This window comes from Anolis sagrei, chromosome Y, assembly GCF_037176765.1.
Source record: "Anolis sagrei isolate rAnoSag1 chromosome Y, rAnoSag1.mat, whole genome shotgun sequence".
Taxonomy (NCBI): Eukaryota; Metazoa; Chordata; class Lepidosauria; order Squamata; family Dactyloidae; genus Anolis; species Anolis sagrei.
In genome coordinates this window covers 52617543-52644424 of record NC_090035.1, presented here as the reverse complement: position 1 = coordinate 52644424, position 26882 = coordinate 52617543, and the positions used below count along the sequence as shown (strand labels likewise).

Genomic DNA, 26882 nt, shown 5'->3' with positions numbered 1-26882 from the left:
AGCGGAATCTTATTTGTCTTCTTGTCAGTTCCTCAGTTAGGAAGAAATATTTCCTTCTTCTGTTTAGTATCGATTGGGGGAATTCTTTCATTATTATCACTCTCTTGTCTTTGTAAAGTACTGGTGTCTTGCTTTTCTCTTTCAAAATATCATCACGGGTTTTTCTTCTCACAAAATGTACTATGGTATCTCTTGGGGTGTTGTTTCTTTTTGAAAAGTTCGTAGTTACCTTGAACACTCTGTCAATCTCTTTGTCCGCCTCTCCTTGTTCTAGTTCAAGCAATGGAGCGACCAGATTTATTACTATTTGTCTGATGTCTTCTTGGGTTTCTTCCACAATGTTCCTAAATCGTAATTGGAATTCCATTTCCTTTATTTCTTGTTTTTCTTGTTCTTCTTCCATCTTTTGGCTCTTTGTTTCTATCTTTTGTACTTTCTTCTCAAGTGTCTTTTGAGATTCTTCTATTCTTGCTTTGTCAGTCTTTATCTCCTTGATCTCTTTATGTATTTGTTTCATCTCTTCTTTAACTGATCTTATTTCTACATTTAGTTCTTTATTCATTCTTAACATGTCCTCTCTGAATATTTTCTGTTGTTCTTCCTGTTTTGTCGTGTTCTTTTCAAAGTCCTTCTGTAAGCTGTCTTGTTTCTCTGATATTTTTTGGATTTCCTTTAGTAACTGATTTAATATGCTCTCTTCTGCGCCCGAGGTTTTCCTTTGTTGTTGTTGTCCCTTCAGCTCCCTTACTTCTTTCGCTTCTTTCAGCTCTTTTTCTGTTTTTGCTTTCGGTGTCGTCATCTTTCTTCTTGGTTCTCTTCTTATGCTAAAAATATAATTTGGTTTTTATTTTGTTTTGCAAAGTCTAGCTCTCTAATCTTCTTGTCCTTGATCCTTCTTTGTATTTTTATTTTGATTATTATTATACTCTTTCTTTCTTCTAGTGTCTTCTGAGAGAAGAAAGAGAAAAAATTTTTGGGGGGGGGGCTTATTTATTTTGTTTCTATTTTTTATTTTATTATTATTATTATTATTTGTATTATTATTTTTGTCTTCGTTTTTTTCTATTTATAATCTATATATTGGTTTACCTCCTTTTCCAGGTTTTCGCTTTTCCTTCTCTTTGTGGTGCTTTTGGTTTCTTTCCTTTCCTTAGTTAACCTCTGTCCTTTCTTATCCTCTTGTATTTCGTCTCTCTATAAGTCTTTTACTTGCTTCACTTCCGTGACTCTCTTCCCCTTGGGTTCCTCTTGGGTTCGTCACTCTTGTATTCCTAGTTCTATGTCTCTCTATGTCTCTCTTCTGCTTCCGCCCTTCTTTGTCTGCACTTCCACCCTTGCTTGACTGAGTCCCATTTCTTCTCGTGTTCTCTCACATGCTTTTCTTATCTTCTCGTTTCTCCTTGCTTTTTCTCGCGCGCTTTCCTCTGCCTCGCGATTTCTTCTTCCGGTTTTCTCCGCGTGGGTGCTTATCTCCTCCCTCTCTCTGCTCTCTTGGTCGGGGCTCCTTTGTTTACGGAAAGGGCTGGGGCCGAAGGCACAACAATCCCGCTTCAAGGTCAGCAGATTCTTCTTTGTCTCTTTGTCTCTGCCTTCTTATTTAATTAATTATTTATTTGTCTCGTCTTGTAAATGCTTCGTATTTCGATATTGTATTCGTTTCGTTATTGTTTTGAGGTCGTTTCGTTATTATTTCCGCATGTCTGGGCCAGTTTTATGGTTTAATTAGTGAAAAAAATTATAATATCACACCAACAGTCAAGAACAGAGGGAGAGGGAAGCTTCAGAAGGTTTTGGAGGTTTTTTAGCGTATTTCGCGGTCGCGTCCGCCATTAACGAATCGATTCGTTATTGTTTCGGAAATCGATTCGTTAATTTTTTTTAATTATTTATTTGTCTCGTCTTGCCTCTTCAAGTTAATTACTCCGTTGCTTTTTGGAGTGCCAAAAGCCGGAGTCTTCACTGTATATTTAATATCTTTGACTGTCTTAAGATGGTATATGTATATATATATATGTATATATATTAGTAATGTTTTACTTTCCTTTTGTCAAATTCACTTAATTCAAACCCAACTGTTCGGCAAGCCTGTTCAAAATCAATCAATCCAGTGGCTCCCGTTAATTCAAGCCAATACTATTTCAGTATAATCCTATCTTCAGTCTGTGCACTCTCCCTCGCTTCTATATTGCTTTCTTTCCTTTCTTTTTTTTTCCAGTAGAAAATGATTTATAGCTTTATATATTTATAACATAAAATTTTATTAAAGCAATCTCCTTTTAGTTAGATTTAGCCTCAATTATTTAGTTGCTAATATGAAAATCAAGAGAATTTGTTTAAAATAAAAATATCTAAAATTGACTGCTATTTACTAGGGCTGGGCGGTTTCGTTTCGTAATTCGTAATTCGTTAATAATTCGTTAATTTTTTCAATTACAAAACAATAACGAACCATTCTGGAGCAATTATTAAAAAAACGAATTTTCAAAAACGTTTGTAAATGCTTCGTATTTCGATATTGTATTCGTTTCGTTATTGTTTTGAGGTCGTTTCGTTATTATTTCCGCATGTCTGGGCCAGTTTTATGGTTTAATTAGTGAAAAAAAATTATAATATCACACCAACAGTCAAGAACAGAGGGAGAGGGAAGCTTCAGAAGGTTTTGGAGGTTTTTTAGCGTATTTCGCGGTCGCGTCCGCCATTAACGAATCAATTCGTTATTGTTTCGGAAATCGATTCGTTAATTTTTTACCATTTACGAAATTTCGTAAGTATCGAACTTTTTAAAAGGAAAATTTTGTAATTATTTTAAATATCGAAACAAAAAACCCCCCCAAATACAAATCGATTTTAGAAACAATTTTTTCCGTTGTTACCCAGGCCTACTATTTACATTAAATAGACAGGAGATGGCGCTCTCTCACTATATAGCCTTAGATGTTCTAGTCTTGGATCAATACATATCGATTTACCTTAAGCGCCAGGTCTCTATGTTTAGCCTTGGCTTCTTCAAATATTTGTTTATGGAGCAAGCTACCCCAACCTATTCTTATTGATTCATACCATCTGTTGAATTTCCCTCTCCTTTTCAAGCGTCAGCATTAAGGTAGGACATTCTGTTTCTTAAATTCATTATAATTATAATTATTTTTCTCCTAATGGCTGCCACAGTATTATTACTAATAATATTGCATTATAGTGGTATAACACAATACAGCAATATATAATACCTTTCAGTTAGCTTCAGCAGATCAACGATTTAACCAGCTGCGCCATCAATGGGCCCTTGGTCAACATAGGAGACAATGTAATTAAGGTTTACCTGCTAAACCATGAAATCACTAAGCCGGACCTCTCCAGAGGTTCTGATCAGGATGTCTGGGTGAGGAGATTTGGAGCTATATAGGCATTTGTCGATGAGCGATTGTGACACATCGCTAAGAGAAAGAAATACAAGAACTCAAGTTACAATTTGCATTCTCATCTATAGCCCACATGCCCATTGTTAAGAAAGGCAGATCATAAAAGCAATTCTGCTTGCTCAGGCATTTCATATCACAGGTAACAACATACCAGATCCTTCTTATGAGTCAATGCAAGGTTAAAAAGCATCACCACAACTTGCAGCAATGAGTTCCACAAGTTAGCTAAGTACTATGGCACACAAGATCTTGGAAAAAATATTTGGGGGTTCCCTGTCGTGGTCATAGGAATCGTACATGTGGTAATTCCTGTGCCTGCGCAGAGCATTTTGGAACCTTCTAGATAGATAAAAAGACAGATCAGTCTAAGCCCCGCCTACTCCCCTACCCCATAAATAGCCAGTGGGCGGATCCCAGCCTCTCAGTTCTCTTCATCCACCTGAGCAGTCTTAGGGAAACTTTTCTTCTCTTTGCGAACGGTTTGTGAACTGGTTATTGCCCCGGACTGCCCTTGACCTTTCTCTGAGTATCCCTTGTGATTGTCATTATGTCGGTGACAACGTCCTTTAAACGTTGTGCCAAGTGTCCTAATAATTTTCCTGACAACGATGGACACTTGCCTGGCCTGTTTGGAGGAAGGACATCTATCACAGGACTGTGTGATTTGCCAAGTGTTTACACCCCCCCCCCCCAAACAAGGAAAAATAGGGAGCTGGCTAAAAGTGGCGCTTTATGAGGGCGCTCCTTCCTTCAGCGCCTCTTAGGCTAGTCCCCGAAAAGGACATTCCAGTGGTGACTGACTTACCCAACATGGCTGCTGATCTCTCTTCAAAGCCTTTGAAGAAGAAGGCCAAAAAGGCCAAGTCGAAGGACCACTAAGATGGCGTCCAGGCTTTTTCTCAGCCTCCCAGCCCGTCATAAAGGGCGCGAAAAGCTCCGTTTCCGACCCCGATGGTGGGCTCTCGGCTGGCTTCTTCCCCGGCTTCGGGGATGGTGCTCCCTCTACAGGCTGGCGATCAGTAACTGCAACAGCAGCCGGAAGCTCCCTTGGCTGCCTCTGCGCAGGTGCAGCCCTCGGCGCAAGGTCCGTCTTCCGCACATGAGGGCTGTGCGACACCATTCACGCCAGTGGCGCCGACACTGGGAACTCTGCTGGCTGTGGCTGCATCTCCAGGCGCTGATGTTGAATGCTGCTGCACAGGCAGAGGGAAATTCACCTTCTGCTCCCCTCCAGGAGTCGAGGCCTGGGAGCATGGAGCTTGAGCCTCCTCCTCTCTCAGTCCCGCTTCCATCCAACATGGGATCGCCGATACCGGCCCGGTATGGATCCAGAAGACCCTTGAAGAGAGCGAGGTCCCTTTCACACCACTCGAGTCGCGAGCAGGGGTGTGGCCGGAGGTACCATTCCCCGTCTTGGGGCAGATCATGATCTTCCTCCACTTCTTCTTCCTCCTCCTCTGATTCTTCGTCGAGGCCGAGGGCTGCGTCTCGGAGGCGGAGGGGATCGTCTCGTTACTCACCTTTCTCCTCAAGGTGGGGAGGTTTTTCAGCTGTGCTTCCATTCTTCCCGATGCAGCAGGGGTTTTGGTAGCTGACCCCTCAGGCCTATGTGTTTTTTGGGACTTCTGCACCATCTCCTTTGCCTCAACAATTGCCTCCTTATTGTGCTGACTGTCAGACTGTGAATGACTCCATGTGTAGACCTCAGGAAGCTGCCCCTTCAGTGGCATTGGCTACTGGGGGGGGGGATGAGGCTCTTCATCCTCTGCTTCATCTGCTGTGCCTGTTTCTACCCAATCTATCCAGCTGCCTGCCTCCACTGGTGCATTCTGTGTCTACTGCTATATCTTTGCACCAGGAGAAGTTGCCTACTCCCCTTGTGCAGTTACCTGATCCCAAAGTGATTGACTTGGCTGACTCTGACTCTTCGGATGCTCCTGACTCTCCTAGAAGAGTGAAGGACATTGACATTGATCTGCCATTGCCTCCTGATTTTAACAAATTAGTGGCTTTGATGGGTCAAGGCCCTAGACCTCCCAGCCCCAAAATCCTCTGGCTCTGTGGAGGACCCAATGTTTCCTTCCGATGAACAGCAAACTTCCTCCACGTCTGCCCTCCCACCCCTGCCCTACCTCAAACTAGCCAAGGTTGACAATGTCTCCCCGGCTTCAGTCCCTGCCATCCCCAAGCGTATTGACACTATGTATAAAATTGATTTAGCTTCTGTTGATTGGGTTATGCGCCCCACTAGACCTAACACTGTCATTGCTGAGGCTACAAAGGCTAGGTGCCCTAAAGGGGCTACTCTAACCCCTATGGATAGGGAGGACAAGAGAATAGACTCTATGGGAAGGAAAGTCCACTTATACACAGGGTTATTCACTCATATGGCGCATTATGCAACATATATTATTTATTTATTTATTTACTTTACTTTACTTGTATACCGCAGTTTCTTAGCCTAACTGGCGACAACGCGGTTTACAACAAGATAAAATCAATCAACGATATACAATTTAAAACCATAGAAGCACAATATACAATATTAACACAGCAGTAACAACACAATGCATCTCATAGCTAGAGTCGTGATCCAAAATTCGTCGTCCATATTTCCATTCCTGTAATTGTCACATTCATTGCACTGATTAACCAAATGCCTGTTCAAACATCCAAGTTTTTAATCTTTTTCAAAACACCATTAGCGAGGTGGCTGATCTTACCTCCATGGGAAGGGCGTTCCACAGCCGAAGGGCCACCACAGAAAAGGCCTTGTCTCTCATCCCCACCAGCCGCACCTGTGAAGAAGACGGGATAGAGAGCAGGGCCTCCCTAGAATATCTTAGGGTCCTGACGGGCTGATAGGCAAAGATACGTTCGGATAGGTAACTTGGGCCAGAACCATTTAGGGCTTTAAAGGCCAACACCAGCACTTTGAATTGAGCCCGGTAGCAGATCGGCAGCCAGTGGAGCTGGCGTAGCAGAGGAGTGGTATGCTCCCTACGCTCCGCTCCTGTTAGTATCATGGCTGCCGAGCGTTGGACTAGTTGGAGCTTCCGAGCCGTCTTCAAAGGCAACCCCACGTAGAGAGCGTTGCAGTAGTCTAAACGGGATGTAACCAGAGCGTGGACTACCGTGGCCAAGTCAGACTTCCCAAGGTACGGGCGCAGTTGGCGCACGAGTTTTAACTGTGCGAATGCTCCCCTGGTCACCACCGAAACCTGAGGTTCCAGGCTCAGCGATGAGTCCAGGATCACACCCAAACTGTGAACCTGCGTCTTCAGGGGGAGTGCGACCCCATCCAACACAGGCTGTAACCCTATACCCTGTTCGGCCTTACGACTAACCAGGAGTACCTCTGTCTTGTCTGGATTCAGTTTCAATTTGTTCGCCCTCATCCAGACCGTCACAGCGGCCAAGCACCGGTTCAGGACCTCGACAGCCTCCTTAGTAGCAGGTGGAAAGGAGTGACAGAGTTGGACATCATCTGCGTACAGATGACATTGCACTCCGAAACTCCGGATGATCTCTCCCAGTGGCTTCATGTATATGTTAAACAACATGGGAGACAGTATTGAACCCTGAGGAACCCCACAAGACAAAGGTTATATGAGTGAGTACCAAACTTTTCTCTGGTCCAAAATATTACCTTACCTCGAGACCTTACCAGCCAAGGATCAGCGTCTACCCAAAGCGCTCCATGCTGAAGCAGTATGTTTCAGAAAGATTTTGTGAAGCATTTAGCTGAAGCTACAGGAAAGCTTTTTGCTACAGCTACATCTATACGATGTAACGCCTGGCTGCGTTGTTCTTCATTATCGGAAGAAGGCCGCTCACTAGCGGAGGGTCTGCCGATGCATGAATAGGGCTTATTTAACCGAGACTGATGACAAACTGAAACATTTGCAGGAAGTCCATCAGGTCACTAATAAGCTTGGGTACCCCTCCCAGTCTTTTGCCAGCGGAGACCTCGGTGGCAGTCTTCCTCCTCCTATTGTAAGAATTTTGTAAATACTTACTCAGGGAACGCGAGGTTGTGTAATGCAGGCTCCAATAGGTTCCAATACCCTCGTAAGCAACCCTATGCATCCAAGAATAGGTTCCAGCCTTACCAAGGTAAAACAAAGCTGCAAGGCAGGCCCAAGCAGCGCCTCTGCTTCCCCTGTGTGGGGAGGGGACCGATGTGAGGGACCTTTCAGTTCTTTTGCTTGTTCCTGATGTTTCTGTTAGCGTACCTTTTGTTCTACACCACCCTACTGAAGGTCCTCCTATTATGGGGGACAGGTTGACTGGTTTTTTCGATGCCTCGGATTCATGGGTTTTGCAGATAGTGGAAAAGGGTTGTCTTAAGCCCACTCTCCCCTCGCCTGCTTTATGGGAAGTGGTGCAGACCCTGCTTAGTAAAGGGGCAATTTCTCCTGTTGATCCCTCCTTGTTCGACCAGTGTTTTTTCTCCCGTTATTTCTTAGTCTCCAAACATGGGGGCAGTGTATGCCCTATACGAGATTTCAGGGATATTAATGAGTTTATCTACTCAAGGAAGTTCAGGATGGTGTCTCTTTCTGCCATTGTTGAATAAAGGCCTTTGGTTTGTAACCATTGATTTACCAGATACATATTTTCACGTGTCAATTGCGGCGCAACATAGTAGATTCCTCTACGATGTAAGCCGCCCTGAGTCCCCCCTAGAGGGTGAGAAGGGTGGGGTAGAAATGTCCGAAATAAATAAATAATTAATAAAATTTTGATTGGTAACCAAGGATATTGTTTCAATGTCTTACCGTTTGTCATTACGATGGCTCCCCGAGTGTTTACGAAGTGTATGGCTGTAGTAGTCGCCTACCTCCATACCAGAGGTGTTACGGTTTATCCATATTTGGACAACTGACTTTTGATGGCCAGATTACAGGAGAAATTATTGGAAAATGTGTCAGTCTTGTTCTCTCTTCTCCAGTCTCTAGGACTTGTAGTGAACTCAGAGACGTCCAACCTGACCCCGTCATGCCAAATCCAATTTATTGGTGCAGTGCTGGACTCCAAGCAGGAGAGAGCGTTTCTTCCAGAAGATCGTTTCTCGGCCCTCCAAGCACTGATTGAGCAGGTCCTTTTTCTGACAGAGTGCCTGCCAGGTTAATCCAGGTTTTGTTGGGACATATGGCCTCTATTACATCAGTGGTCTTGCATGCAAGGCTGAGGCTAAGACCTCTCCAGTTTTGGTTTTTGAGTCTTCGACCCGTGCACGGACAGTCCCCACACTTCTCTGTCAGTGCCTCAGGATGTCCATACTTCCCTCCTCTAGTGGTTGGACCCTGATCATGTATGCTCTGGTCTCCCTTTTCATCAATCAGCCCCCTCACAGTCACTACAGACTCTTCGATGATGGATTGGGGGGCCCATTCGGAAGGCCTTACTGCCCAGGGTTTATGGTCCAGGGAAGAGAGGTCCACCACATAAACTTCTTAGAGTTGTTAGCAGCCGACAGGGACCTAAAGGGGTTAAGAAGAAGGGTGGTACAGTTGCTTACAGACAATACCACCGCCATGTATTACGTAAACAAACGGAGGCACGCGGTCCTGGCGGCTCCTAGACCTTACTCTCCGAGTGTGGGAATGGTGTATATCCAGGCAAATTCACTTCCTGGGTGTTCATCTTCCTGGGGAAGAAAACACCATAACAGACATGCTGAGCATGACCTCTCTCTCCCATCACGAGTGGTCCCTCAATCAGGATGTGGCTTCCCGCCTCTTTGAAGTCTGGGAATTCCCGGAAATCGATCTGTTCGCTACTCCCTCAAATGCCAAGTGCGCCCTGTTTTGTGCATGATGGAGGCCCAATCCGGCCCGGAGGTGCCTGGGGAATGCCTTAGTCATGTCCTGGAGCTGTCGTCTCCTTTATGCATTTCCACCGTTACCTCTGTTGCTGAGGGTAGTGGCGAAACTGCAGAAGGTCAGGGCAGACTGTGTCCTAATCGCCCTGTGGTGGCCTCGCCAACCTTGGTTCTCCCTTCTCCTATCTCTGTGCAGAAACACGTTTATGCGCCTTGAGAACAGGCCAGATCTGCTGTTATCCCAAGGGTGCCAAGTATTGTATCCAGAGGTATCTAAGTTGAGGCTGACAGCTTGGCAAATTCGGCCAAATCTTTGATTTCATTGTCTGGATTGTCGTCCTCAGTGCTGGGATATATACAGGCCCCCCATAGGGAATCCACCAAGAGGTCATACATATATAAATGGTCACTCTTTCCGAAGTTTGCGTTCGAAGTTTGCGTTGCTGATCCATTATATGCCCCGATTCCACTAGTCCTGGATCTTCTGGTTTCGCTGTCTGAGGCTGGTCTTTCATCATCCCCTTTGAAATGCTATCTGACAGCGATTTCCTGGTTCCAAAGGAAGGGTGGTCTTGGGTCTTGTTTCTCGGATCCTCTGGTTAAGTTATTTTTAAGGGGGGTTAATAACATTAGGCCCTTGGTAGTCCCTGTGGTTCCAGGTTGGGATTTAGAATTAGTGCTTTCTTTGCTCATAAGACCTCCCTTTGAGCCTCTGGCAATGGTAGATGTTCCTTGTTTATCTTGGAAGGTTGCCTTTTTGGTGGCCATAACCTCAGCTAGACACACCAGTGAGCTTTGTGACTTGAGGTCAGATGCTCCATACCTTAGGTTTCATAAAAACAAAGTTGTGCTATGCACAGACATTGCTTTCCTGCCCAAAGTTGAGACGCGTTTTCATATGTCGCAAGAATACATTTTGCCAGCATTTTTTCAAAATTCCGTTTCTCCATTAGAGAAAAGTTTACACCTATTGACGTTTGTAGGACTTTGGTTTTTTATGTTGACAGAACGGCTGCTTTCAGAAAATCTGCGAGGCTGTTTGTTAAATATCAGAAGAATGCCAGTGGCCTTCCGGTCTCACCACAGCGCCTATAATCATGGATTGTGTTGATGATTTGTTTGGCTTATCAGTTGGCCCACAAGGATCCTCCTCAACTGAAGGGCCATTCCACGAGGTCGGTGTCCACGTCAGTGGCGTTTATGAAGGGTGTCTCCCTGGATTCAGTCTGCCGTGCCATGATCTAGTTGTCTCCGCTTATTTTTGTGTCGCATTATAAGATGGACATCGCGCCCAAGAGAGACGCGGAGTTCGGAAGGGCAGTCCTCTTTTCGGTGATGCCCATGATTCCGTGTCAGAAGCTTGTAAGTCTACCACATGTACGATTCACAGGGACCACGACAGGGAATTATAGGTTGCTTACCTGTAACCATAGTTCCCTGAGTGGTCACCTGTGAATTTGTACATCCTCGCCCGTCCACCCCTCTTGTCATGCCTCCTTTGTTCTCACTGCTTTGCAGCATGGGAGAACTGAGAGGCTGGGTTTCGCCCACTGGCTATTTATGGGGCAGGGGAGTGGGCGGGGCTTAGACTGATCTATCTTTTTATCTATCTAGAAGGTTCCGAAATGCTCTGCGCAGGCACTGGAATTACCACATGTACAAATTCACAGGTGACCACTCAGGGAACTACGGTTACAGGTAAGCAACCAATAATTGTAACTTATAGAAGCCTTCTGTTAGTTAAAAGTAACTTATCCAAGAATCTACTGGAATCAAGCCCAAAGTAATTGAACAGGGAGGCAGATATATGCTTCAGGTTAAGCAACAAGGTGCCTCTGAGTGCATGAATTTGTGGTCAAGATAAGAACTTAGTTCATAACTCCTTTCATACACTCCTGGTTTTTAACTGAAGGATAAGATACCAATTTTTCTTTTTTCCCCCCCAAAGTTGTTTTTATTTAGAATATATTGCTCCCTAGGGGGGAGCTGAAAGAAAGAGAGAAAACTAGAATTCCCAATTTGTACATGGAAAGAGTGGGAATAATACTATATAGTAAAGTGAATGAATGAAATGAACTAACATATAAGAGATAGTGAAAAAAAAATGAAATAAATTAGTGCAGAACTTCCAGGATCTTCCAGGTTAATAAAAAATTGTTGTAATTGTTCATTTTTCTATAAATTCTCGAGTCGGCGGCTTCTTGGTGATCGATATTCAAGATTCATTTAAAGCATATTAATATAGATTTCTTTGTATTCTTTCTTAATAAATTCTAAGAAACTTTTCCAATCAGTTCTGGGAGATTTTGTATAATTTTGTGAATTTCTATGGGTAAATATATCAATGTTCATGATATCCATTGTTTTTAAAATCCATTGCTCTACTGTGGGAATTTCGCTAGACCTCCATATCCTAGCCAGGATGATTCTCGCTGCTGATGTAAAACAAAAGAATTTTTTTCTGTATTTTTATCTGTAATGGAGTCTGTTATTCCTAGTAGCATTGATTCAGGTTTTAGTTCGAATTTGATATTTAGGATTATTTTGATCTTTTCATATATTTTGTGCCAAAAGTTCTCGATTTTTGTGCATTTCTACCACGTGGAAAAAAATGTTTTTATGCTTTCCGCATTTCCAGCAGTCATCTTTTATTTTCCCTTTGATATTATTATATCAGGAGTCAGGCACCACCTATAGAATACTGTATTTTATACCAGTTCTCCTTGAGCTCTGATGCATATGAATATTTTAGTTTTCTATTCCAAATTTCTTCCCACTCTGACATTGTTATTGATCTGCCTATATCTTTCGACCATTTTGTCATGTTTTCCTTGGCTTGTTCAGTTTCTGTGGACCAAATTAATAGTTGCTGGTATCCAAGTCTGCTGTGCTTGATGTGAAGGGGCAACAATGATCTCCAGCCTGCTCCCAGGACTCCTTGTGAGTAGCCAGCAGCCCAAGTCTCCTTCAGTGGGGTATGACTCAGCAACTACAAGGAGGCTTCTACTTCCATAAAGCTGCGCCCACAAGCCTGCCAAGGACTGAGTCTGCTGTGCTTGCTGTGAAGGGGCAACAAAGATCTCCAGCCTGCTCCCCGGGCTCCTTGTGAGTAGCCAGCAGCCCAGGCCTCCAGTGGGGTGTGACTCAGCAACTGCAAGGAGGCTTCTACTTCCATAAAGCTGAGCCCACAGGCCTGCCAGGGACTGAGTCTGCTGTGCTTGATGTGAAGGGGCAACAATGATCTCCAGCCTGCTCCCAGGACTCCTTGTGAGTAGCCAGCAGCCCAAGTCTCCTTCAGTGGGGTATGACTCAGCAACTACAAGGAGGCTTCTACTTCCATAAAGCTGCGCCCACAAGCCTGCCAAGGACTGAGTCTGCTGTGCTTGCTGTGAAGGGGCAACAAAGATCTCCAGCCTGCTCCCCGGGCTCCTTGTGAGTAGCCAGCAGCCCAGGCCTCCAGTGGGGTGTGACTCAGCAACTGCAAGGAGGCTTCTACTTCCATAAAGCTGAGCCCACAGGCCTGCCAGGGACTGAGTCTACTGTGCTTGTTGTGAAGGGGCAACAAAGATCTCCAGCCTGCTCCCAGAACTCCTTGTGAGTAGCCAGCAGCCCAAGTCTCCTCCAGTGGGGTGTGACTCAGCAACTGCAAGGAGGCTTCTACTTCCATAAAACTGAGCCCACAGGCCTGCCAGGTATTGAGTCTGCTGTGCTTGATGTGAAGGGGCAACAAAGATCTCCAGCCTGCTCCCAGGACTCCTTGTGAGTAGCCAGCAGCCCAGGCCTCCTCCAGTGGGGTGTGACTCAGCAACTGCAGGGAGGCTTCTACTCCCATAAAGCTGAGCCCACAGGCCTGCCAGGGACTGAGTCTGCTGTGCCTGATGTGAAGGGGCAACAAAGATCTCCAGCCTGCTCCCAGGACTCCTTGCTGCTGCCTTGCATCGTCATCTGTGCTCCATGCTGCAGCCTTGCATCTTCTGGTGACCAGCTGTACTGGTATATCGTGTGTCTGCAGCTTGTGAACTCCATCATCGTTGCGGCCGTCTGGGACGGCATCATATTAGCCCATTGTTCCATCTTGCTGCAATGTTTCCAACTCGCCGGCTGGCTTCCTACAACAGCTTCATCTAGTCATCAGTTATCATCGCCAGCTGGCTGCCAGTTTTGTGGATATTTTGCTGCTGCTGCCTCAGGGCTGCCAACCCAACCTTCGTTTTGGCAGTGTTCTCCCAATACACATTGTCATCGGATTTGTCATCGGCCGCCATTGCTGAAACGCCATTCACTGCGTTGTCGCCTCCATTTTCGGAAGAAGTGTTAACCATCTCACTATCAGATTTTCCTGCCATTTTGGTGGCTCATATCCAGAGTTCCGTAGAAAAGTCCTTATAGTCCCCATTACCAGCAAAACCCAATTTTTGGCCTTGGAGCCTTATGATTTGGGGGGGGGGGGGAGGGACAGACAAATTTGGACAGACAAATTTACCCCTTGGGCTTGGCAGTCTACCCGGTCATAAATCCACCAGGAAGAGGGAGCCTTCTTGGCTCTACCCGGTCAGAAAGGCGAATGTTCCAGGAGCTCTCAGAACACTCGACCTGCTGCCATGCCATCCGCCCGGAAGTCCCGAGACAGGGCCTTCTCAGTGGTGGCCCCTCGGCTGTGGAACGCCCTGCCTGCAGATATCAGATTGGCCCCCTCCCTGCTGGCGTTTCGGAGGAAAGTGAAGACCTGGCTGTTCGAACAAGCATTTGATTAAACAGTGTAATTGAACATAGGAATACGGAATAATGGATAACGAGACTGGATTTACTGCTGAGGCGCTAATGATTGTTATACGTTAATGATTTATGTGATAATTGTTTTTAATTGCCCTATACTTGTTTTGTGATATTTTGTACTGATGTTGTTCACTGCTTTGAGTCGTTTGAGGGCTGAGAAAAGCGGTATAGAAATAAAGTAAATAATAAATAAATAATTTTCTTTATCAATTTTTTGTCTGTTTTTACTATTTTGTCTCAAATTATATTTCTTATCTCAAATCGTCTTGTATTGTCTATTTTAAAGTTTTCTTTTCCCACTTTGACATTGTTATTGATCTGCCTATATCTTTCGACCATTTTATCATGTTTTCCTTGACTTTTTCAGTTTCTGTGGACCAAATTAATAGTTGCTGGTATATTTTCTTTATCAATTTTGTCTGTTTTTACTATTCTGTCCCAAATTGTATTTCTTATCTCAAATCCTCTTGTATTGTCTATTTTAAAGTTTTCTTTTATCTGTTGGTTGTTGAACCACAAAATTGACAGGTTGATCTGTTTTAGTTCTTCTTGTATTTTAAGTATTATTTTATGTGATTTAATTTCCAAAAGTTGGGTATATGTCAACCATTTCTCTCTAGGTACTTACCTCGTATGATAAGCTTCGTTCGGGGAAAACCATAATGGAGTCTTTTGGTACATTCTGTCCTTGTATCTGACCCATATTTGTTAAAGGGCAGCCTTTGTTGGGTTATTCTTAAAGTTCTTTTCTCTTTTCATTTCCCCCCTTCATAGACAACTATGCCAACCCTGTACTAGATCAAAGCCTTCCAATGCTAATATTTTCCTTCTGTTCAGTGTGGTCCAATCCTTTACCCAGCAAACGGCTGATGCTTCATAGTATAACTGGAAATCAGGTAGACCCAAGCCTCCCCTTTTCTTCTGTTACATTTTAAAAACTTATTCTGTTTTCTACTCTTCCAAATGAATTTAGATATGTCTCTTTGCCAGTGTTGTATAAATGTTTTAGATCTTAATATCGATAAGGTCTGAAATAAGAAAAGAATGTCTGGTAATATGTTCATCTTGACTGCAGCTATTCTGCCAAGTAAGGAAAGATTCAGATGTTCCCATCTATTATTATTTCTAGATATTTTATCTTAGGGATTATTTTAATTCTTAAAGTGTCTTGTAATTTTTTTTCCTTCCGTGTTGATATTTTTAGTGATAATTTGTGTTTTGTCTTTTTTTTTAACTTAAAGCCTGCCACTTCACCAAATTCCTCAATCACCTGGATCCATCTGTTTGTTTGCTCTAGGGGATTTTCGATAACGCAGACTACATTGTCTGCAAACCCCCAAATTTTAAAGGAGTGTTTTTTGTTTTTAAGTCCTTTTAATTCATTTTTGTTCCTTATCTTCTTTAAGAGGGTCTCTAAAGTTAAGATAAAGAGTAGAGGAGACAGTGGGCATCCTTGCCTCATTCCCTTTTGTATTGGAATGTTTTCTGAGAGTTCAACGTTTATTGTATTTTTGGCAATTTGATGTGTGTATATTGAGGTTATTGCATTCATGTGGAAATATCCTATGTCCGTTTCCTTTAGCAAGTCGATAATAAAGTTTCAGTTAACATTATAAATGCCTTCTCGGCATCTAAAAACATTACGGCAACTTTCTTTTTTTGTAGTAGTAGTCTATAATGTTTAGTACAGTTCTAATGTTATCTCTTAGTTGTCTTTTTGGGAGGAATCCCACTTAGTCTTCATCTACCAATGTTGATAGAAGACCTTTCATTCTGAAGGCTAGTATACTGGAGAATATCTTGTAGTCTGTGTTGATTAAAGATATGGGCCTATTATTTTTTACCAGAGAACTGTCTTGTGTTATCTTGGTGTATCATGGAGATTGTTGCTGATTTCCATGAATCTGGAATTATTACTTCCTCCATTATAGAATCATAGAATCAAAGAGTTGGAAGAGACCTCATGGGCCATGCAGTCCAACCCCCTGCCAAGAAGCAGAAATATTGCATTCAAATCACCCCTGACGTATGGCCATCCAGCCTCTGTTTAAATGCTTCCAAGAAGGAACCTCCACCACACTCCGGGGCAGAGAGTTCCACTGCTGAACGGCTCTCACAGTCAGGAAGTTCTTCCTCATGTTCAGATGGAATCTCCTCTCTTGTAGTTTGAAGCCATTGTTTCGAGTCCTAGTCTCCAGGGAAGCAGAAAACAAGTTTGCCCCCTCCTCCCTGTGGCTTCCTATCACATATTTATACATGGCTATCATATCTCCTCTCAGCCTTCTCTTCTTCAGGCTAAACATGCCCAGCTCCTTAAGCCGCTCCTCATAGGGCTTATTCTCCAGACCCTTGATCATTTTAGTCACCCTCCTCTGGACAAATTCCAGCTTGTCAATATCTCTCTTGAATTGTGGTGCCCAGAATTGGACACAATAATTTACATTATTTGAACCCTTTTTTAAAAGTATGATCTTCCTGAAAAGAGTTAAATACTCGTTTGAGGAATCTTCTCCTTAGAAGTAAACATCCACTAGTATTCATGCAAGGTAATTTAGGCTTCTCAGTTATTAGATTGATATACCTGATCATCTCTATGAACTGTCAGGAACAAATATATGCCAATGCACAAAATATATAGTGGATCTTCAGAAATGTTATTTCAGTTGAACAAATAAATAATTTAAAATATTGCTTTTAAATCATGTTCTCAAGAGATCAAAATAAGTAGTCTTTGTTAAAAGTTACATAGTTGGTTTACTTACAAACTTCGTGTATTCAGCATACAGGTACATTTCTTATTGGTTGAGAGTTTAAACAATAAGTTCTCTAAAGCAGGGGTCCTCAAATTTTTTAAACAAAGGGCCAGGTCACAGCCCCACAAACTATTGGAGGGCCGGATTATAATTTGAAAAAAGCATGAATGAATTCCTATGCACACTGCACATATCTAATTTGTAGTGCAAAAAACACTTAAACACAAAACAGTAATTAAAATGAAGAATAATTTTAACAAATATAAACTTATTAGTATTTCAATGGAAAGTGTGGGCCTGCTTTTGGCTGATGAGATAGGATTGTTGTTGTTGTTGTGTGCTTTCAAGTCATTTCAGATTTAGGTTGACCCTGAGCGAGGGACGGGTAATTGACCTTGGAGAGCCGTATCCGGCCCTCGGGCCTTAGTTTGAGGACCTCTGCTCTAAAGCATTGTTTTAGTTCTTCTCTGTTGCATACAAACACTCTCTTCAGTCTAATACCTACTGAACATTGACTCAATACAGACTGACTATACACTGCAGAATACTGACAATAACTTTAAAACTGTACTGCTTCCGATGCAAACTGACTTCTAAAATGGAGTCTCAGTCTGAATAGTCCCCGATCTGTTATGCGAGGGACTACAGATCATATGGTCTGTAGTCCCTCGCACAACCTCAAACAACATAGAGTTAAGGTTGTATGTATCAAAATATATATACAATGTAGAAAACAATCACAATTATATAGGTAATAGGGCTGGGCGGTTTCGTTCGTTAATTTTGTATTTCGTTAATTATTCGTTATTTTTTTATTTACAAAATGATTTCAAAACTTATTTTCAAACCCGGAAGTGTTTTTTAATAGCGAAACAGCATCCTCCATCTTTTTTACGAGCTTCTGCCCGTTTCGGAAATGACGTTTAATGATGGAAGGATGCTGGGTGCGCCGGAAGCCAATCCGGCGCTCCCAAGCACCGTGTCTCCTTCTGATTGGGCGGGCTGCCCTTTAAAAGCGGCTCCGCGTGGCCGCATTGCTCAGTCTGGGCTGAGGCGAGGAGCCGGGAGGTGCGGGTGGCTTTAAAGCGTTGCTGGCTGGCTGTGGCTGCTGCTTGGGACTAGGGAGAGCGAGGAGGGTGGGAGCAGGAGGCATTGCTTGCTTGCTGCTCTTGTGTGTGTGTGTTTGTCTTTGTTGTTGTGGCTGTTTTTGCCCCACTACAGGGCAAGCATTTTGTTAATTTTCTATTTTTAAACTTTTTCTGCTAAATATTTCTTTTATTATTTTAAAAAATTAAAAAATATTTGAAAAAAAAGGAAAAAAAAGCACATTTCTCTTTGGTGAAACAAAAGCTGTTTCACCCAGTTGTTGTGGCTGTTTTTGCCCCACTACAGGGCAAGCACTTCATTTCTGTAGTTCCAACCAGTGCGGCCCTTTTGCCAACACAAAGTGCTTACAGTGCTCATTCTTTGTGTAGTTCCAAGCAGTGCGGCTCTTAATATCTTATTCTATTTGATTATTTTATTTGATTTATTTTATGAAATGATTTTGTTTGTAGAGCATTCAGCATTGCGCAATCGCGTCCGCCATTTTAACGAATCGATTCGTTATAATTTTAATAACAAATCGATTCGTATTTAATAACGAAGTTTCCGAAGTCCGTTTTTGCGCATGCACAATCGCGTCCGCCATTTTTACGAATTGATTCGTTAATGATAACGAAATTTCGTAAAGATCAAACTTTTTAAAAGGAAAATTTCGGAAATCTTTTAAATATCGAAACGCAAAAAACCCCCAAAAACGAATCGATTTTAGAAACAAATTTTTCCGTTGTTACCCAGGCCTAATAGGTAACAAATAACTGGTATAGGAGGCTTGTAGAAGGTTGCAATTTCCAACAGAAGGCTTTCATGGCTGGAATCACTGGGTTGTTGTAGGTTTTTTCGGGCTATACGGCCATGGTCTAGAGGCACTCCCTCCTGACGCCTCGCCCGCATCTATGGCAAGCATCCTCAGAGGTAGTGAGATCTGTTGGAACTAGGAAAAAGGGTTTATATATCTGTGAAATGACCAGGGTGGGACAAAGGACTCTTGTCTGCTGGAGGTAGGTGCGAATGTTTCAACTGACCACCTTGATTAGCATATAATGGCCTGACAGTGCCTGGAGCAAACCTTTGTTGAGAGGTGATTAGATGTCATTGTTTGTTTCCTATCTGTTGTTGTGCTGTTGTAATTTTAGAGTTTTTTAATACTGGTAGCCAGATTTTGTTTATTTTCATGGTTTCCTCCTTTCTGTTGAAATTGTCCACATGCTTGTGGATTTCAATGGCTTCTCTGTGTTTGCTTTGTTCATAACCCTTTGAAGTTGCGGAGTTAGAATGTCCTGGAATGTTTTATAATATCTTGCTGTCTGGGCCTGGGGCTTTATCCACTGGGAGGTCCTGATTATTTCCTCTTGTGAGATTGGTTTATTTAAGCTTTCTCTCTGCTCTTCTGATAATCTCTATATGTTTTGTCCCCCTAAATATTGCCTTATTTTTTCTCTAGATATATTTTCATCCCCATAAAGCTTCTTATAGTATCTTACAAATTGCTCCGTTATATCTTTTGTGTTATAATATGGCTTCCTCTTTTCTATTATCTTAGCAATATGTCTTGCTTGCTTTCTTATAGCGATTTTTTTTTTTGCCAAACCCTTCCCTATCTTGTTGGCATTTTCAAATTGATACTGTCTAATAAATTTTAGTTTTTTCCCATTTTCTCCAATTGGAGTGTATTCATCTGTTTCTTTAGTATTTCTAATTGGTAGAATAGTGTTTTATCCTGAGGATTACTTTTAGCTTGGCTTTAGCATTTTATAATTTCTTTTTCCAATTTATCATATTGTTCTCTTTTAATTCTGTTTGCTCTTGCCCCTGTTCTATTAAATGGCCCCTCATGAGTGCCTTACTGGTATCCCATATAATACCTGTTGAAGTATCTTTTTCTGTATTTATATTGAAATATTACCTGAACAGGACTTTGTTTCTGTCGGTTTCTTTTGGGTTGACAAGTAGCCTATCATTTAGTCTCCATGTTAAATTTCCTTTTGACCCCTTTTGTTCTTGTATTATTATTTCCATTGGGGCGTGGTTGGAGTTTAACATGGGAAGAATTTTGGTTTTTGTCACTTTTGTTAAAATTGTTTTTGTGCCCCAAACCATGTCAATTTGGGATCATGTCCTATGTCTGTTAGAGAAGAATGTAAAATCTCTTTCAGTTTCGTACTGATGCCTCCAAAGGTCAGTTAATCCCAATTCCTCTTTTAGATCTGTAACTATATTGGGGAGTATACCCGACTTATTCTGTTTGGTCTTTCCTGTTTGATTAGTTTTATCTTTTGTTATATCTAACACACCATTAAAGTCCCCCATGATTATTAGCTCATCGTATTCTTGCTCCTCTATTCTTTTCCTCAATCTATATATATAAATTTGTTAGGGGCATCCAACGAGGAAACAAAACTCAAAAACCCCCCAACGAAACTTAACCAAAATTCCCATGCCCATAACACAACCCACAAGGTACAAACATATCTACTCAAAATGAAAAACAACACAACACACTCACAAAACGACAAAACAACAAAACTTAAAAATTCCCCCAACGAAACTTAACCAAAATTCCCATGCCCATAACACAACCCACAAGGTACAAACATATCTACTCAAAATGAAAAACAACACAACAACACACTCACAAAACGGCAAAACAACAAAACTCAAAAATCCCCCAACGAAACTTAACCAAAATTCCCATGCCCATAACACAACCCACAAGGTACAAACATATCTACTCAAAATGAAAAACAACACAACAACACACTCACAAAACGGCAAAACAACAAAACTCAAAAATCTCCCAACGAAACTTAACCAAAATTCTCATGCCCATAACACAACCCACAAGGTACAAACATATCTACGCAAAATGAAAAACAACACAACAACACACTCACAAAACGGCAAAAGGATAAAACTCTAAAAAAAAACAACGAAACTTAACCAAAATTCCCATGCTCATAACACAACCCACAAGGTACAAACATATTACTCAAAATGAAAAACGACACAACAACACACTCAAAACGGCAAAAAAACAAAACTCAAAAATCCCCCAACGAAACTTAACCAAAATTCCCATGCCCATAACACAACCCACAAGGTACAAACATATCTACGCAAAATGAAAAACAACACAACAACACACTCACAAAACGGCAAAAGGATAAAACTCTAAAAAAAACAACGAAACTTAACCAAAATTCCCATGCCCATAACACAACCCACAAGGTACAAACGTATCTACTCAAAATGAAAAACAACACAACACACTCACAAAACGGCAAAACAACTGAGCATGCGCATTGGCGCCCAGCCGCAAGTTCCCTGGCGCGCGCACATGCCCTTCCGGCCAACGTTCCCTCTGCGGAAACCATGCCCACTCCAAGCCCCGCCGCGCCGCTTCCTGCACACACACACACCCCTGCCGCACACACACACACAACCCCACACTCCATCAGTGCTTTACTTTGTGAATCTTGGTTAACTTGGTTTACTTTTAGTGCTTTACTTTGTGAATCTTGGTTAACTTGTACCTTCTTGACTTCTGATTGTAATTTCCAAATTTCCCTCATTACATCTTTTATAGTAAATTCCTCTAGTAGAGATTTCTCCTTCTTGCGTCCTCCGTTTGGGAGGGTGTAGGAGGGAGGGACTTGGATCGAGGCCACTGCCAAGCTAGGTGTAGGAGTAAGTGGCTAATAATGATTGTGCTGAAGGCCTTGGAAGGAGCTCCACTCTCTAATGTTGTAGCCACAGAGGAAAGGAGAATTGAGTGGCATCGCCAAGTAAGCAGCTTAACTCTCAGTCTCTCTCCTGGGCGGAAGACCTACAAGCTGCTTTAAGATTTTCACAGCTTCTCGACCTCTCAGTCTCTCTCTCTTCCTTCTCCCCTCCTAACAGTCTCAGGTTAGTTACCTTATTTCTTTTTAGTAGACCAAAATCTGTCGCTCCTCTTACCCAACCTGGACTCCTTTTTTTCCCTTTTCTTTAGCATAGATCTTCTTAAGTTTAAAATAGCGGCTGGCATCCTCCCTGTGCTCACGCCGGGTTTCCTTGCCAACCCCTGCACAGCTGGCTCTCTGGGAAGCAGGAAATCTCCATGTACTGCAGCCAGTTGGGTCTTGCCAGTCTATTGCACCAACCAGCTTCTAACTGCTGGGTTGGGGGAGCTACACAGGCTGAAACCAAGGGTGTTCAGCAGGTTGGCTGATGAGGAGCTCAGCAAATCGTGGTGTACGCCATCTTGCCGCTACCAGAAATCAATATAGATACCAATTTTTCTTTGCATATGGTCTCTGATTGGCCAGCCTCAGTTCCAGGATTCCGAGATGACAGAGAGAGGAAAGGAAAAGGCCAGGGGCTGAGTCAGAAAATTACCAATACAGACCAAACTTGGCACACAGAGCCCCCATGACCCAATCTACATCCTACTGCAGTTTGGATGAACCATGGATATTGGGACTTGCAGTACCATCACTCACATTCTGAGACCGCTGTTAACCTCATCCAATGACTGATCAGTACCAAACTTCGTACATAGACCGCTCATGAACCACCTTATGTCCTGGTGTGGTTTGACCGGGGATGGGCCATGGATTATGGGACTTGCAGTACCTTTGCTCAATTCCTGAGACCACTGCAACCCTCATCCAATTACCGATAAAGACCAAACTTGGCACACTGAGTCTCCATGACGCACTCTACATCCTGGTGCTGTTTGGAGGACGATGCACCATGGACGATGGGACTTGCAATACCTGAACTCCCTTCCTAAGACCATTACAACTGCCAACAATGATGGATCAGGACCACAATTTACACAGAGAGCCATTCCACATCCTGGTGCGGTTTGGAAGAATTTGTCAATGGATGATGGGACTTGCAGTCACTTCACTCACTTCCTGAGACCACTGAGACCCTCGCCAATGATTGATCAAGACCAAACTTGGCACACAGAGTCCCCATGACCCACTCTACATCCTGGTGCACTTTCAAGGAGGACAGACCATGAATGATGGGACTTCAAGTACCTCCACTCCCTTCCCAAGACTGCTGCAACCCTCATCTAATGTCTGATCAAAACCAAACTTGGCACACAGAACCCTCATGACCCACTCAACATCCCGATGCTGTTTGGAGGAGGACAGACGATGGATGATGGGACTTGCAGTACCTTCACTCACTTCCTGAAACCATAGCGATACTTATACAAATACCAAGAAAGACCGAACTTGGCACAGAGAGCCCACTTGGCCAACTCAACATTCTGGTGAGGTTTGGGGGAGAACAGACTATGGATGATGGGACTTGAAGTACCTAAACTCACTTCCCAAGACTTCTGCAACACTCATCCAATGACCAATCAAGACCAAATTTACATCCTGGTGTGGTTTGGCCAATGATGGACCATGGATTATGGTACTTGCAGTACCTTTGCTCAATTTTTGAGAGCACTGCAACCCTTATCCAATTACCAATAAAGACTAAACTTGGCACACTGAGTCTCCATGACGCACTCTACATCCTGATGCAGTTTGGAGGAGGATGCACCATAGACGATGGGATTTGCAATACCTGCACTCCCTTCCTAAGACCATTATAACTGCCAACAATGATGCATCAGGACCACAATTCACACAGAGAGCCCCCATGACCCACTCTACATCCTGCTGCAGTTTTGGAGGAGGGTTTACTATGGATGATAGGACTTCCAGTACCTTCACTCACATTCTGAGACCTCTGTGAACCTCATCCAATGACTGATGAAGACCAAACTTGGCACATAGACCTCTCATGACCCACTTAATGTCCTGGTGTGTTTTGGAAAAATTTGGAGATGGGACTTGGAGTACCTTTACTCACTTACTGAAACCACTGCCACCCTCATCCGATGACTGATCAAGACCAAACTTAGCACACAGAGCCCCCATGAGCCACTCTATATCCTGCTGCTGTTTGAAGAAGGATGGACTTTGGATGATTGGACTTGCAGTACCTTCACTCACTTTCTGAAACCTCTGCCACCCTCATCCAATGACTGATAAAGACCAAATCTGGCACACAGAGCCTCCATGACCCACTCTATATTCTGCTGCTGTTTGGAGGGTGGACCATGGATGATGGGACTTCAAGTACCTTTACTCACTTCCTGAAAACAATGCAGCCATTATCCAATGACCAATAAACTTGGAATACAGAACCGCCATTACCCACTTTCTCTAATAACCCGGGCAGCGCCAGTTCCCCAAGCTAGTTAATAAATATTTTCGGCTGTAATCCCCACCCACACTCCTATCCAACTATAAGTAGCCAGTGGGAGGGGTTACAGCCTCCAGTTCTCTTTCTCCGCTATTGCAGCAGCTTGAGAACCTTCCTTTCACTAGCGTTATTATTCACTATTGGTTTTTGACTCGGACTGCCTGACTTCGATATTTGTGCTGACTCGGATTGTTCACTTTTTCGCTACTCCCTGGTTTGTTTGACTCCTGTAATTTGACTTGGACTGGCTGACTTCTCTTTTGCTTTATCTGCTTGCAAGCCCTTTTATCTGTGTGTCATGTGGCCACAACCTCCTTTAAAAGGTGTTCCAACTGCCCTAACAGCTATCCTGATAATGATGGGCACCCGCTTTGTCTCCTTTGCCTTGGGGAGATTCACTTGTCACAGCCATGCAGTGTTTGCTAGTCTTTCACTCCGTAGACGCAGAAGAATTGAGAGGCTAGATTAAAAGCTGCACTTTACGAGAGGGCTCTTCTGCCTCCCCCCCCCCCCAACACCTCCCAACCCTGTTGGGGCTGCAAAAGAAATCTGCTGTACCCTTACCTGGGTCTAAGCAAACTGGAGGCTTGACGAAAAAGAAGGCTAGGAAGCCCAAGTCTAAGAGCTGCCAAGATGAGCCCTTCAAAAAGGGCGGGAACAGCTTCTCTAGCTTTCCCTCAAGCCTCTTTGCCATCTTCGCCGAGACCGCAGGGAGAAGGGGGGCTCCCTCTGCTGGCCAGTCATTTGAACTCGGCTGAGTTGCAGGATGAGCAGACCACGCATGCACGGAGTCCTGGTTTAGCCAAGGGAGTGGCAGTTATGTCCTCGATGCCGGCGCCCACGGTCTGCCGATTTCGTGCACTTACCTTTCTGGCTAGTTGCGGCGTCAGGGTGCTCCCCTGAAAAAGTAGGCGAAAAAACTGAGAAAAAACCCTGAGCTAAAGGGTTAAATGAGCAAAAAGGGGAAATCAGTTGCTCCCTGAAATGCTGCTTTAAAAGCTCTCCAACTTCACCACCTGATGGCTGATATTGCTATGTCGCACAGCAGCCTCCTCTCATTGATGCTCTCCAGGGTTGGGAGCGCATTGGCGGGCTTCGCAGAGACTGCGGTTCAGGGACCTGGCTGTCATGGTTTGTTTGCCGCTGCCGTTCTCATCGTGACCTTATGTGCTGGCTCAGGCCAGATCATCGCGCCCAGGTCTTTGGCTCCGTGGCGCTGCCCCAACAGTCCCGCTTTGTGGGCCTAGGGCTACAGCTGCGCACCTGAGACTGCGGTCCCGTGGTTGCCCTCCATTGCGCCGCCTCTGGTGATCCCACCCAGGGGGTCCAGGGCTGGAGTTGCTTGCCCAAGACTGCGGTCCCATGGCTACCCTCCATGGTGCTGACCCCAACAATCCCGCTCAGCGGGTCTAGGGCAAGAGCTGTGCACCGAGACTTCGGTCCCAAGGCTGCCCTCAATGGCGCCACCCCCAGTGATCCCATCGAGGGGATCCAGGGATGGAACTGCGTGCCCAAGACTTTGGTCCCATGGCCATCCTCCATGGCGCTCTTTACGGGCTCGTCACGTTTGCGCCCCTACGGCCTTGATGCTGGCCCTAGTGCCTCTCTCATGCCCGATGCTGGCTTTGGCACTCTCATCAGGGCCGCCCATGTGCTCGAGGTGGCCCTGGCACCTCCCACAGGCCCGATTCCGGCCTGTAAGAGACCCTGACGCTCTCATCGGGGCCACCCATGGGTTCGAGGCTGCCCTTGTCACCTTTTGCAGGCCCGATGCCGATTCTGATGCTCCTATCGGGACCCCCCACAGGCTCGATGCTGCCCCTGACGTCCCTTACATACCCAATACTGGCCATGGTGCTCCCTAGCGCTCGCCACAAGTCCTGCACCAGTTCTGGCACTCAGCTCAGTGTCGGCCCTTGCGCCCTTATGGGCGCGAGGCCAGCCCGGAATCCCTTTCAGTATCAAGCATTCCTGGTGTTGATCTTGGAACCATTTGCCTCGCACCAGCTCATGCCAATCCTGGAGGTTTTCCCCCTCGCATTTGAGGGGCCAGTCTCAGGGGGGCTCAAGTTTCTCTTTTCTTCGGGCTCGAGGAGTCGGTTCTGGCTCCTCTTTTGAGTCACAGTTTCGAATCGGTGAGCATCACGAGCTCCCGCTGTCAGCCCCAGCTTATGCCAACCTAACAGTTCACACACATGCAAATGTGAGCATATCAATAGGTACCACTCTGGCAGAAAGATAACAGTGCTTCATGCAGTCATGCTGGCCACATGACCTTGGGTGTGTCTATGGACAACGCCAGCTCTTTTGCATAGAAATGCAGAGTTCCAAAATCTGACACAACTGGACTTAATGTAAGGGAAATCTTTACCTTTTCCTTACATAATGCAGGGTTAGAAGGGTCCTCATAGGTCATCCAATCCAACCCCTGCTAAGAAGCAGGAAAATTAATATCACTAGTTGTTCTTGTTGGCACTGTTATTATGGTGTGCCTTACATATTTGCTATCAGTCATGAATTGAAGGACTGGGCTTTATTTTGCCACCTTTGGATTCTTGGTTGCTGAGGTGCTATCTCTTTTATTGCATCAGAAAAAAGAAAGAAAGAAAATTATATTTATGTATTTATTTTTATTTAGAATTCGTGTCAGAAGTTAGTTGAGGGTGCAGTTGTAATATATTTAAAAACACAAAGTTTTAACAAACTTGGCATTATACTAAATGTCCTTGGACCACTAGTTGGCCCATG

The 26882-nt window shown here is 44.0% G+C and overlaps 1 pseudogene; it reads right to left on the bottom strand.

Moving 5' to 3' along the window:
- Positions 1-25428, bottom strand: part of LOC137095624 (dehydrodolichyl diphosphate synthase complex subunit DHDDS-like) — a 74427-nt pseudogene extending 48999 nt beyond the window's left edge.
- Positions 25429-26882: the final 1454 nt, after the last annotated feature.